The sequence below is a fragment of the Euphorbia lathyris genome, chromosome 9 (assembly GCF_963576675.1).
Source record: "Euphorbia lathyris chromosome 9, ddEupLath1.1, whole genome shotgun sequence".
In the NCBI taxonomy this organism is placed as follows: domain Eukaryota; kingdom Viridiplantae; phylum Streptophyta; class Magnoliopsida; order Malpighiales; family Euphorbiaceae; genus Euphorbia; species Euphorbia lathyris.
The window spans coordinates 33,080,517-33,095,607 of NC_088918.1; the positions used below are offsets into that span (position 1 = coordinate 33,080,517).

The window sequence follows — 15,091 nt, forward strand, 5'->3', positions numbered from 1 at the left end:
GTTGGGTCACTCACCTAGTTATATTTGGCGGAGTATCTGGAGCTCCCAATTATTGCTTGAGCAAGGAGTTCGGTGGAAGATTGGGAATGGTCAAAATATTCGAGTTTGGCATGATCCTTGGCTTCGTGGGGAGGGTCTAAAGAAAATTACATCTCCCATTATTGCGGGTTTGGAAGGATTGAAGGTGGCTGACTTGTTTATCCTCAATTCATCTGATTGGGATATTGAATTGCTTCATGAACTGTTTTCTCCAGAAGATGTACATGCAATCAGACGAACACCAGTAAGGGTTTCAAGACGGGTCGATTCACTCATTTGGCATGGTTCTAAAGATGGCTGTTATTCTGTGAAAAGTGCCTACCGATTAGCTAAAGAGGGGTTGGAGGATAACGCAGAATTACATATCACTGGCGATTGGAACCTCATTTGGAAAGCAAATGTCCCTTACAAAGTCCGGTACTTCTGCTGGCGTCTTGTCCGTGACTGTTTACCTAATAGAGTTCGTTTGAGAGTAAAAGGTGTTGATGTATGTGAATCTTGTGTCATGTGCTCTGAGGATATTGAGGATTCCTGGCATTTATTTGTTCTATGTCCGAAGCTGCAAGAGGTTTGGGAAGAGACGGGACTGTTGCATTTTATCACTGCATTAGCTGCTGATGCAGAAAATTTTTCTGCATTTTTCTTTGCTATCTGCAGGTCCGGAGGTAGGATACAGGTCGAGAAATTTATGGTTACTCTTTGGAGCTGGTGGCGTGCCAGAAATACACTTCTATGGCGTCAGGTATCCATGACACCTGCTGAAATCGTGCATGGCGGGATGCGTTGCCAAGCGGACTGGCAGCAGGCACAAGCCTTGAAACTCGGAACTCGACAACCTCAATCTGCCTCCCTGTGTGATTCACTTTGGCACAGACCACCGTTGGGCACGTTCTCATGCTGCTTAGATATGGCACTCTTCTCAGCGACTAATCAGACAGGTATGGGGGCAGTTCTAAGGGATTCAACAGGGCGGTTCATCATTGGCAGAACAAACACAGTGGATTACCTTATGGATGTCAGGGAGGGAGAGGCTTTTGCACTCTTACAGGCGATCAAATGGATTAGGGAGCTGGGCTATCAGAATGTTACGCTAGAGATTGATTCCAAAGTGACCAGTACTGCTATTAGGTCTACTGCAATTGACAACTTTGAGTTCGGTGATATTATTGCAGAGTGCAAGAGCCTTCTTGAAGATAATAACGGATTCTCTGTCTGTTTTATTAGGAGACAAGCAAATAGCGTGGCCCATGCTTTGGCTAGGTCCGCTTCTCATAATGCGAGTCTGACTCTTTATGATGTTATTCCAAGTTTTATTTCGTTCTCTATGTTGAACTATTGTTGTTCTTTGGCTCATTAATGAAACTCCTTTTCAAAAAAAAAAAAAAAATATTTGATTGGTTGGACTAATTTCATACAGAATTATAAAAACGGTTATGATATATACAGCCGTTAGGGCTGTATATAAACATTTAATAGGTAATATATTTATGTGTATTTCTAATATTTGTATAAATTATTGTATTGAACTTTTAAATAAATTAAATACAATTGTATACTTCTAATATTTACATTAATAGAATTTATTGTATTTAGAACTTCAATGTAATAATAAAAGTAAGGTGTCTTTTATGCTTACTTTGTTTTTAAGAAAGTAAAGTAATATTTACTTTGTCAAAAACAAAATAAGCTTAGTGTAACTCATAAATGTAAATAATACAATAATAAATATCAATAGATTACCTTATTGAATGCTTATATACAGCCCTTATATGTCATAACCCTTATAAAAAAACAAAAATATTTTGTTGGTATATCAATTAATTCATAAAAAAAAACATAGTTTTTTACAAGTTCAAAATAAATTTAGATATAAAATGTTTTATACTCAATGAAATATATAGATTTTAATTTTTTGGTGAGACACGCAAAATATGAGATAAATTTTTATTTTATTTTATTTTGTTCACGTATATATAAATGTTAACATGTTCTTGGTATATAATCAGTGAAAATAATAAAATTAATTATTAAACAGAAAACCCTATTTTTTATATCTAAAATTTGTTAATTTATGAACGTTGGGCTTTCAATTATACTACGTTAAACATAAGATTGTAATTGATAGACAATAATAGGAGTATAGCATATCCCTTATTTCACTCTAACATTTAATCAACATGGCTTAACTTGCAAGAAATTGTCACATCACATTCAGATATAATTTTATTTTTAACAATAATAATAAAGTAACATTATTTCATAAATAATAGTAAGAAGAAATAAGAGCAAATGTATGGTTTTAACTTCCTTTAACACTTTGATTCAATAATTTACTCTCTTATTTCTGAAGCCCAACAACTTTCTATACGAAATTCGGGGTCACCCTTTCGGCCCAATCTTCTTTGACTAGTGTACCACATTTCACTTTTTTTTTTTTTTTTTTAAGAAAATATTTATCAAGTACTACTTACACTAATTTAAAAGAAAAAAAAAAAAGGAAATTATTTTTGTTAGGAAAAATAACGAAATTGTTTTTAGGGAATAATTTTTTACCTGAATTTTTAGTATTACACTAATCAGTCCCATTGTATTTAAAATAGGGTCACTTACATAAAAAATCATAACTAATAATATTATTATTGTTTGATCAATTTTGATAGTTTAATTGTTAATATATAGGTACCATAGCGAACACCATATATCAAAACTGTTAATTTTTATTTTATTAAATGTCAGATTAATTTTTTAAAAAGGGTAACCGGTGAAATGGGCAGCCGAAGGTATATTTCTTTAACTATCGGTATCTTTTGGCATGATATAACTAAAATTAGTATTTGACAAAACTGTATTTAAATTTTAAAATTTGAATTTCCTTGTAAATCTCCCTTTAAAATACATTATAAAGTCCATAAATCTCGATAAAATTAATTACTTAGTTTCTTCATCCATCAATTTTAGGATAGATAAGTACAAGGTCCTTATGTTTTTACTTAACAAATCAAAGATTCATCGTGTTATTATAAAATTCTTAAATTTTATTGTAATCAACTTTTAGTTTCTCTATTTGTTTTTTACATTAAAGTACAAAACTATCCTTAATTACATAAATAAGAAACTCATCTTTAATTTTTCAAAGTTTATCAAAATAATTTTAGTGAAATTTGTGTACAAATTCAATGTATATTAATTAATTTATAAACAAAATTCTATTATTTATTCTCTTATATTTTTATTAGGCAAATTTTTTTGAATGAAGGTTGGGACGCGCAGACAGCCGGACATCCCAACTAGGTTGGCACCTCCGGCAAAGCCTGCAACCCGAATTTTATTAAAAATAAAGAAAAAAGAATACAAAGGGGGAGAAGCCAAAAATAAAGGGGAAAACAAGAACCAAAAAACTATCTAACACGAACATGCGCTACATTACATAAATCATCGAAAACGAAGGCCTGACAGGAGGACGGTGCTGCTGCCCACCACGTTTTTGTTGCTGCTGTTTGACCAATGCTTGCAAGACAGTCCGCATATCGATTACCCTCCCTGAATATGTGTGAAGCTCTCTAGTTCATTTCTGATAATTTCTGAAGACAGGAAATCCAATCCTTTTTAACTTGCCAAGGCACATCCCTGGAGAGCTTGTTTAGAAGAGAGATGACATAGTTGGAATCCGACTCAATCCACAGAGATTTCCAATTTCTGTCCCAGGCCTCCCCAACCGCCATAATCACAGCCTTCAGTTCTGCAAGCATAGCAGTAGACTGTTGCAAAGGGGCCGTAAAACATCCCAGAACAAATCCCTTGTGATTACAGAATATACCCCCTATACCAGCTCTTTCGTTAGGGCCCGAAGCTCCATCCGAGTTGATTTTTATCCAGCTAATCGGAGGCGGGATCCAGCGGACAATCCTGATGTCCGGTTCAGGCGGAGGGCGTTGTGGAGTAGCAGTATACACAGCAAATTCATTGATAAGATTCAGCAGTTTGTAAATAATCATTTGGATTGAAGGGAGGTCTTGATCAAAGATAGCCCGATTTCTGATATACCAGATGTACCATATACATGTAATTGCAGAGAAGAGCCAACGTTTTCTGCTTCGTCTACTAAGCTGAACGTTTCTGATTTGATTACAGAACTCCGTCAAGGAGAATGTCGGACACCTTACCGAATTTTCACAGCAAACTATCCTTCATAGTCTAGCAGAAACTTTACAAGTAAAGAACAGATGCTCCAAGGTTTCTCCATTTTCTTTACACAGTTCACAGCGCTGCGCCATGCAGTAACCACTGTATTGCAGCTTATGTTGGACTGATAATCCTCCATGAAGAAGTAACCAGCGGGTCAGAGACCTTCTAGGCGGAATGAAGGCAGTCCAGATCATTTTACTCCAATTAACTGTATCACGCTGCTGCAAGTTACCGTATACATCTTTGACCGTAAGTCTGCCTGACTCAGCGGGTTTCCAAATACAGCAATCCTCGGTGCCGAAGCTGTCAATTTGCATTATGTTATCCTGTATATGTGCAGGAAGGAAATCAAGATTGGCCCAATTGCCGTTTTCGCGGAGTTCAGACAACGGCTTAAAGAGGTTAACTTGAAGTCTTTTTGGGATGCTCATCTGATCTGCTACAGTCGGTTCGATCCAGTTTGCAATCCAGAAGTTCAGTTTGGATCCCTCGCTAAACCACCAGACAGTGTCTCTCATGACAATTCCGTAAATCAGCTTCAAAGAACACCACACGGTTGAATTATAGATGTATCGCCTCTCTAAGCCTGAGGTGCCCAAGAATCTGCATTTCAGCAGAGAGACTATGAACCCATTCCCCTGTAAGATGTCCCAACATAGCTTAGCCATAAGAGCCAGATTAAACATTTTAAGCTCCTTAATACCCAGGCCTCCCTGTCCGATGCTCAAACAGCAAATGCTCCATGGTACCGTGATGAATTTTCGTTGATCCTTATCTCCGGTCCAGAGGAAATTGCGAATAGCCTTGCTGATTCTCTTAATCAACCCACAAGGCCATTTGTAAATCATGAACGAGTGAACAAGTGCACCGGTCATAGATGATTTGATTAGAGTAAGTCTTCCAGCCATTGAGAGTGACTTACCTCTCCAGAGATTGAAGCGGCTAAGGAATTTGTCAGCAAGCGGCTGCAAGTGCCGAGTTCTGGGTGCTCCCTGGAACAACGGGACTCCTAAATAATTGATGGGAAGTGAAACAATCTTAATTCCCAGAATCTCCGCCATCCTACCTTTTCGAGCTGCTGGAATATGATTTCCAAATATGGCCTGAGATTTGTCCCAGTTAACCGCCTGACCAGACATTGATTCGTACAGGTCAAAAATTTCTTTAATGCACCTCATGTTTCTAAGCGATGCCCTGCAGAAAATCAACATGTCGTCGGCATACAGGAGATGAGAAGGAAATCCAGTATCCTTGGTATATCCCATAGGAAGAAGACTTCCATCTTCCACCTTTTTGGTGATCCATCTACCCAAAAAATCCTCCGCCAGGCCAAAGAGAGTGGATGAGAGAGGGTCACCCTGTCCGACACCGCATGAGCAGCTGAAGAAGCCTTTAATACCACCCCCAATAGAGATTGACATCCTTGCAGATCTTAGAATCTCCAGAATCCAGTTTCTGAACTTGAGAGAGAAGCCAAAGGAGTCAAGGACAGCAAGCAGAAAATTCCAGTCTAAGGTATCAAAGGCCTTCCTGATGTCAATTTTCAGAGCCAGATTACCCCTAAAGCACTTTTTTTTTAGTAAGTTAACACCCTCAGATGCAGCATCAATGCATTGGTGGATGCTTCTGCCAGAAATGAGGCCAAACTGATTATTCGATGTAATTCTAGCATCAATAGGCGCAATTCTGTTTGAAAGGATTCTAGAGATGATCTTGTAGTTGAAATTTCCCATTGCTACCGGTCTGAATTGATGAACCTCATTGGCTCCTTCAGTCTTGGGAATAAGAGAGATGATACTCGAGTTCAATCCAGGGAGCATGTAACCAGTGTCAAAGAAACTAATCACCATCCTGCACACATCAGGACCTGTAATATCCCAGTAATGTTGGTAGAATGCGCCACCAAAACCATCAGGCCCAGGAGAACTGTCTCTGCTCATGTGGAAAACTGCATCCCGAATCTCAGAAATACTCGGTTTCCTTGTCAGCTCTTCATTATCACTGTCAGTCACACTGCCTGGGATAACAGCATTAATTACATCATAGTTTATTTGTCTTACTTGGCCGGTGAAGAGGGTCTCATAGTAATTGATCACATGCTGTCCAATCGTCCTTTCATCATTCACTATTACGCTATCAATTAGAAGGCAATCCAGCGAGGATTGAACCTTTCTAATTTTTGCCGAGCGGTGGAAAAAGGAAGAGTTCCGATCCCCGACATTAAGCCATTTTTCTCTGCTTTTATCCCTGAGTAGCATTTCTTGGTTGAGCAACTGAATCTCAAGATCGCGCTGTGCATCCTTCTCTTGAGCAAATCGAATGTCGTTCAGTCCTTCTCTGGCAATTAGACCATGTATCTCTTCTATCTTCTTCAAAGCATTAGCTATGTTATTTTCCACTCTCCCAAAAACCTCATTGTTCCAGATTCTGAGCTTAGGCCGAAGAGTTTTAAGCTTATGACATAGCAGTTGCGCTGGAGTATAGAGCTTGAAGCCCAGTGATCAGCAACTAGTTGATGTAAAGAGTCGTGAGTGGTCCACATGGAGTAGAAACGAAATCTTCCCTTACGGATAGTTCCATTGATACAAGATAGAAGGATCGGGGAATGATCCGAATTAGCTCGAGGCAGAACCGAGCATAAGATCCTGTCCCAGCTATCAATGAAAGATTCATTCACCAGAGCTCTATCAAGCTTGCTCTCCACATGATCAACACCTATTCTGCCATTAGTCCAGGTGTAAGGAAGCCCGCTGCTTTCCACTTCAGTCAATTCTGCAGCACTAATGAAATCCCTGAATTCCCTGCAGCTTCTAGAGGAAGGAGGTCTACCAGTTTTCTCATAAGCACCTTTGATTGCATTGAAGTCCCCAACCACCATTCGGTTTCCGTTACCATCCATCCCAGAGATTGAATCCCAAAGGAGATGCCTCCTATCTGCGCTGTTCTTCCCATAAACAAAGGAAAGATGAAAGTTCTGAGCATTTAAAGAGTATCTCAAGGTGATGTGCTGCTCATGGTTTATAATATCTTGACAACAATTTCTGATTCCCGTCTTACAGAAAAGCCATATGGAATTGCAGTCATTCCTGCAAATAAAATGAAGCCTCAGAGATCTCCATAATGTATCAGTTATTCTGTCAAACTCCACCATTGGCTCTGATAAACAAACAAAGTCTAGTCTGTTGGTGTTACATAAGAGCTTTAGAGCCCTTTGGGTACCCGAGTTATAGATTCCCCTACAGTTCCAGTACAGACAGATCATGTAAAAGTGCTATTGGGCCGAGCACAGCCCCTCACACGGGCATCGATAGATTTGGCTTTGGATTTTTTCCTAGAGGTAATCCATTGACTTCCCTCAGTGTCAGCTTCCGAGCGTTGCTCCTCTTCATATGTCACATCCTTAGAACCCGATTTATTTATCAAAACTTCTTTCCCTTTAGACGCTGAGTTATGTATGATAATTTGCAAAGGATTGTCCATCTTCAGATTTTCAGCATCCCCCTTCGAACCACTTTCATCATTCCTCTCTTGCTCTTTTACCGTGCCTTCCGAGGAGGGCGAGTTCCTTTCAGCAGCTTTCCCCTGCTTTTTCTTTTGTGTGTTCCGTCGAGTATCAGAGCTAGAATTGCGCCGGCACTGGGCAGATGTGTGTCCAATGGAAGAGCACGTACCACAAAGCTCAGGCAGATTCTCATAGTCCACATAAACCCAATGTTTGTGATTAGTCGTGTCTAATCTAATCTCTGATTGAATCTCCTTGGACAAGTCAATGTCAACTAAGACTCTTGCATAGTGCCCAAATTCTCCGCTTACAGTATTGTGATCAAAGCGAATGGGAACTCCAATCGCTCTAGCAATATTTGCAATAATTCTGGTGTCCCAAAATTCCCAAGGTAAGTTGAAAATACGAATCCATACCTAAGCCGAGGTGTTTCTATACAGTTCAGGGCAGAAACCCGGAGTCCATAGAGAGAATCTAATGATGCCAGGTTTAAGCGCAATGGATCCTTGTCCCCAGATAGCATGAAGGGCATCTTCAGAAGGCATGATGATCTGATAGAATCCTTTCCCCAGCGAAATCAATTGCCAGTCGAATTTTCGCTTCCAAACTTGATTCAGTTTGTGTTTGAGATCCGCATGCTTCCACGGTCGATCCCCTTTGCTCAATGTAACTCGACCAATCACCGAGTACTGGACCTTCTTAATTCTCTCCTCATAAATTTCCTGAGGAATACGAACTGCCTTGAATCCTCCCTCCTCAGAGATAAGTGGTTGCGATGGAGACGGGATCGTTGTGTGCTTCACTTCGCCCTTTACTGCCTCTGCAAATGAAGGTTTCTTCTTGGATGTTGAATTGGAGAAGTTTTCGAAAGCTTTCCTATCAAACAGGTGTGCAATTGCAAACGGCGAGCCGCCGGTTGCCGGAGAAGAAGGTTTCGCCATGGAGTTAGGTTTACGGCGCCGCCATCCCAATCATTATTAATTGAAAAAGTTTGGGGGTGCAACACGAGGACTTCCCAAGAGGTCACCCATCTTAGTACTACTCTCGCTCAAGCACGTTTAACTTCGGAGTTCTGATGGGATCCGGTGCATTAGTGCTGGTATGATCGCACCCATATTTTTATTAGGCAAATGATATATACAACCCTAAAGGTTGTATATAAGCATTAATTCTCCATATGTTTTCAATAAAATAAAATCAAAATCTTAATTCTAAAGCATTTATTTACATTGGAAATATAATTACTTTACTAGTTTTTATGAGTATTTAATAAAGTATCAATAAATTTTATTATAAAATTATCTTAAAAAACAAAATTAACACTAATAATAGTAATTAGTGGGTTCTTATTTACAGCCCTTAGGGCTGTAAATATCAGGACCCATTTATTATCATTTTTCTTTAATCTTTATTATAATATTTTTAAATTAACATTAAATATTATTATAAATTTTTAATAATATATCATATTTTTTATTCATTTTATTTTAAAGATGAAAAAAAATAACTTCTACAATTTTATACAGTTGTTCTTTTATTTTAATGATTATGGTTGCAAATCTTCTAAATTAAAACGAATATACACTGAATTGTCTTGAAGTTTTAAGAGGGTTTGTCCCTATATGGACCTGAAAAGCCCTTTCTCTTTACACCGACCTAATAACCATAATATCATCTAGGGACAATAAGATAACTTCACTTATTGGACCCTTATAAAAAGATAAGTTTATCTCTTCTTAGGAGAAGCTTTACTTTCCACTTTGAGTAATTTCTTCACAATCTTAATGACTTTGTGATCAGAATGTATTTAGAAGATCCACCCCAGTACAAGTTAACCTCTAAAGTTATCGATCGAGCTCTTAGACCAGTCCCAACTTATTAAAATATTTTTCATTTATTGTTTTAATAAATAAGTTCTATAATTATATAAAAAAAAAATAAACCAATTATTTAATACTCGATAGATTATGATTATGTAGAAAAATAAAATTAAAAACTAATAAAATTGAAAAGGTATATGTTTTAATATTAAAAATACAATAAAATGCATGTTTGATATTTTAAATTTTACTAAGTATAATTTGATTATTGGCTCAAACATAAAAAAAAGTTGATGAAAGCAAAAGCTGAAAGATTATATAATTATTTCTAAATATATAAGAAATGACTAGTGTGTTAAGTAAAAATAATGGACCATGAAATTGTTTACCCTAGATTTTATATGAAATAATAAGTGAACAGTAGGTTGGATAACCTGTGGAGCTACCTGTTGAAGAACAGGTTCCATCATGGGATGAACAATAGACGAGTGAACATAGACCATTATGCAACGGACTTCGATCCACGCTCACCGCACCAAATAATAAGGAATATCCTTGAGTGTGCTTAGCTGAAGCTTCTAGTGACCTGAAAGATAGAAAACAGTCAGACAGGGGACCGGTGACTGGCAAACCCTCTCTGATGCCTAAATCAGTATAGGTAAATATGTAATTTGGGAGAATGTAGTAGTATTCAGGTATATAGAATTGTGTACCTATCATCTTGAACTTGGCGCTATTTATAGGCATTTAAATCTGTGCCTGGAAACACGTATCACCTTAAAATTGGTTCGGAAGCTAAATTCCCGCAATAGTTGACTTTGACGTGTGTTCTTGAATCCGAGGTCTTATCCTCCTTATTGCTTCTGGAAAAGCCCTTTGATCCTGAGTGGGCTGACCAGATATATAAGACAATGGGCTTGGGCTTACTTCCTTAAGCCCAGTCCCATATTTCATACCATATCAATTAGTAATAAGTTACACCACTACCTGAGAATCGAGCTCCATAATAATGTAACCAAAACCTTTTTCTCTAAGCAAGATCAAAGTTGAAGTATAAGCCCCATAATTCAGCTAAAATTGTTGTGCACACACCCAAGTTCGTTGCGAAATCCCCAAAAGAATCGCCAACCATGTCTCTAATCAAACCTCCCTTAAAAGCTAATCTTGGGTTCCCTTTACTCGCTCCATATGAATTCATTTTCACCTAACCCAAATTAATTAGGGGGCTTCGAACCAACTTGGATCTCGTTACTAACTGAATTACGCAACCTTGTGAGAATTTTTTATTTCAGTTTTGATTACATGACGTTGCATTACGGAAATACTAAAAGGGACCCTAAGTTTTATAGTTATAGTTTTTAGTTTATAAACTAGTTTTATAGTTTTAATTAGTCGCAGAACTCATGGGGCTGTGTAATTCAGTTCGTAACGAGATCCAACTTGGTTCGAAGCCCCCTCATTTGGGTTGGGTGAAAATGAATTTAGATGGAGCGAGTAAGGGGAATCCAAGATTAGCTTTTACGGGAGGTTTGATTAGATACATGGTTGGTGGATGTTTTGGGGATTTCGCAACGAACTTGGGTGTGTACATAACAATTCTAGCTAAGCTATGAGGCTTATACTTTGGCTTAGATCTTGCTTGGAGAAAAGGTTTTAGTTACATTATTATGAAACTCGATTCTCAGGTAGTGGTGCAACTTATTACTAATGCTTCGTACTCCCAGCATCACTACTTTTGATTAATTAAAAAATATAAAGAGTTTAATGAACGAAATTGGGCTGTTATAAAATTTTAATGTAACTGAGAATTGAAACATTTTTTTTATCTAACAGATATTATAAGGTTTGTTGATCAAAATTTAATCTATGGATTTCTTATTCTATTAGAATAAAATTAGCCTAATGCCCCTCAGTCCCCTTAACTTGTTCAAATTGGTCATTTTACCCCCTCAACTTATGGAATGTCCTATTTACCCCCTTAACTCCATAAAAGTCGTATTTCTCACCCCCTCAACTTGTCCATTTACCCCCTCAACTCATAGAATGTCCTATTTACCTCCTTAACTCCATAAAAGTGGTATTTTTCACCCCTTACAATCCGTTATCGAGGCCTAAATTGATAACATTTTTTAAACATTAAACCTATATTTATGAGATTTTGTATATGGAACCTAAATTGATACTTCTCCAAAAACCATAGACCTATTTTGATACTTTATCCCTACATATAATGTCTTTAACTTGTTTATATTAATGTTCTTGCTATTTGTATCTTTTATTCATTCTTTCTTTTTTCAACTTTTTTGGCTAGTTAAATTTTGATTATCTAATTATTGTAATACAATATTATTGTAATAAAACACATGAAGGATCAATATAATTATCAAATTAAAACAAAATAAAAACTTGATATTAAAAAATATATTTTCAAACTCATTTAAATAAGTCCTATTAATTTTGCACTATAAAGGGGTAAGAAATATCATTTTTATGGAGTTAAAGGGGTAAATAGGATCATAAGGGGTGAGAAATACCACTTTCATGGAGTTAAGGGGGTAAATAGGACATTCGATGAGTTGGGGAAGGCTAAAATGACCAATTTAGACAAGTTAAAGTGGTGAGAAATACAATTTTTATGGAGTTAATGAGGTAAATAGAACATTCAATGTGTTGGAGGGGTAAAATGACCAATTTGGACAAGTTAAAGGGGCTGAAGAAGTATTAAGCCAATAAAATTTTAAGATTCAACCAAACATGGTAATGAGTTTCCAATATAATGAGCATTCCACTGCAAAGGTCATTACATCTTACCAAACAGACCCTTAACACGATATGTAAATTCATTAAAATGATTGGTTAAGATAAAAATATGGGTTCTTCATCAAATATCTGAATCTTAGTGAGAAGAGACAATGCATGCGAATATCAGATGATGATATTATATGGCGGTTCGAAGGGATAATTTGCCACGTGTTAGACATTAATTTTCTTAGTATAGGTAAAAAATTATGTACTTGCATTAGTACAATTTGTATTTTGTATTGTTTTTTTATTTTTATAAATATATTTAAGTAGCATTTTTTCATACAGAGTGAAGCCCTTGAAGTTTCGAGGGCTGGCTCCACAACTATAATTGTTAATACTTTGGTGTTGTTAGGTTTATAACAAAATTACATATTATAAATCTTGCTACAAAAAACAGTAACAAAAAAAATCTAAAAAAATGATAACATAGACAAATTAGATATAACTTATGGTTTAAAAAACGGCTTAATATATAAATACACACTTCAACTTGGTAAGTTTTTGCTTTTAGCACCCTCAACTAAAAGTCGGGGACGTGAGTTTACAATTCCCCTTCATCATTTCCTTATTCTTTGTTTATTTTTGTTGTTGATTTCTTTACACAACCAGACAACCAGCTAACATGTCTGGTACCAAACAATTCCCTTCACCTCCAAGATTATCTTTTTTTTAGCTATCTACCCGTTAACTCACTACCCAAATACACATTATGGCCTTAGATGGAATCATAAATGTCAATTATTTATTTACATTAGCATTCTTTCTTAGTCTCGCTTGGTACCTATTTTTGCCTCGTTTAACAGCTTCGTCAATGGTTGTCCTTACGCTCGCTAGCTCTTCAATCGGTATGGAACTTATTTCCTTCCATGTTTACTCTTTTACTTCTTCCTATTTTCTAGCCTAATGGTCTTGACTCTTTTTTTTTTTATTACAACCTTGGCTCTCTAGTAGGCCATTAAAATTGCAAATAAAGATTTGAGGGGATAGGAGGAAGTATTAATTTGGTAACTTTACCGGTGGTAACTTTGATTTCTAGGTTTGGGTCAGTTTTTGAATGTGAGTTCTTAGATGATGGCTTTAGTGGGTGCTGCAGATTAAGTTAGAGATTTTGGGTTGAAAATTGAAGATCAGCAACGGGATAGAAATGATAAAACTATAATTTACCTTTTTTACATTTTGTTTTTTTATTAATGTAACAATTTAATTCCACATGTTAAATTTTTGACACCTCACACACTAGTTATGCGTGAAGATCACAGACCATAAAAGCAAATATTGTATTATAATTTAGTGCGGTGGAAGTTCAAATTAGCCAAATACAGGGTGTAATAGGTCCAAGTGAAAGTTGAGGGTGCTAATTTGCCAAGTTGAAGGATGTATTTATATATTAAGCCAAAAAAAACGGATATATTCCACCAAAAAAAATTAGATATAACTTATAAACAAAATTAACAAGAAAAAAAACTGCAAGAAAAGTGAAAAAAAAGGAGTATTTTGCATATGAAGAATAAGAAAAATGTACCTAAAAATATTAGGCAAAAAACATTATTAGGCCCTTGATCTTTCATTTTTTGGTTCATTAAGTCCTCGATCTTTTATTTGGATATATTAAACCCTTAATCATTTATTTATTTTTTGTCTCATTAAACCCTTTATGACCAAATTAGTAAGTTATGAACATCTAATTCTATTAAAAATACGTTATTAACTTCATCTGTATTTGAAATTATTAAAAAAATATTTTTTACAGTTTGAATTAAGGTTTTAACAGTTTTCCTACAACTACATTATACATCCAAAACTGCATTCAAACAGTGAAAAAATACAAATTTCGAATGCAGGTGCAATGAATAATAATCTGTTAACCGAATTTTACATTCAAAATTACTTATTTTCCTTATAAAGGGCTTAATGAGACCAAAGATAAATGATCAGGGACTTATTAATGTATCCAAATTAAAGATCAAGGGCCTAATGAACCAATAAATGAAAGATTAGAGACCTAATGATGCTTTTTGCCAAAATATTATTTTAGCATATGATATTCAAAAAAAATAACATGATGATATTTGAAAAAAAAACATATTAATATTGAATGAAAAAAAAAGACACATACACTTAATTTTTCTTGGATTTTTGTTGAAGATGAGCTGGATTTTCACATTTGGAATTAAATTACCATGTTGCTTAATTCTTTCAAAAAGTATATACTCATATCATTAATCTCTAGTTTTTGAATTCATATGTTAATAGCCATACATTGGAATTATCATTTCAGTTATAAAGTTGGTACATTTAGTAAATTATTCCAAAAATAATCCATTTCAATATTTAAAAAATCAAATTTGAGTGAATTTATTAAACATTGCTCACTTCATAGCTGAACTAGGGCAACAGGAAGGGAATATATCTGATTTTAAGGCCAAATTAGCCTTTAATTCCCGTACAGAAATTTTCACATGCATCTTAATTAGTAAGTGAATTTGCTCATTCACCATTAGATATAGACTTATTAAATCTAAATCTCATAATGCTTTGAATCTCCACCTAAATTTAATAGTGAATGAGCAAATTCTACATGCTCATTAAGGTGCATGTGATCAAGACTGAATTTACGTATATTGTTGCTTTTTATTTTGATAAATTTAAAGAAATATTGAATTAGGTTGGTAATTTTTTATAATTATTATAAAAGTAATGTTGTTAGCTATAATAATAATGATGATAAAGCAAAACAGCA

General features: G+C 35.6%; 1 non-coding gene across 1 annotated transcript; it reads right to left on the minus strand.

The window, feature by feature from the left end:
- Positions 1–8,720: 8,720 nt before the first annotated feature.
- Positions 8,721–8,839, minus strand: LOC136207498 (5S ribosomal RNA). Its single transcript, XR_010676645.1, has one exon. It is a non-coding gene; the product is annotated as a 5S ribosomal RNA (ribosomal RNA).
- Positions 8,840–15,091: the final 6,252 nt, after the last annotated feature.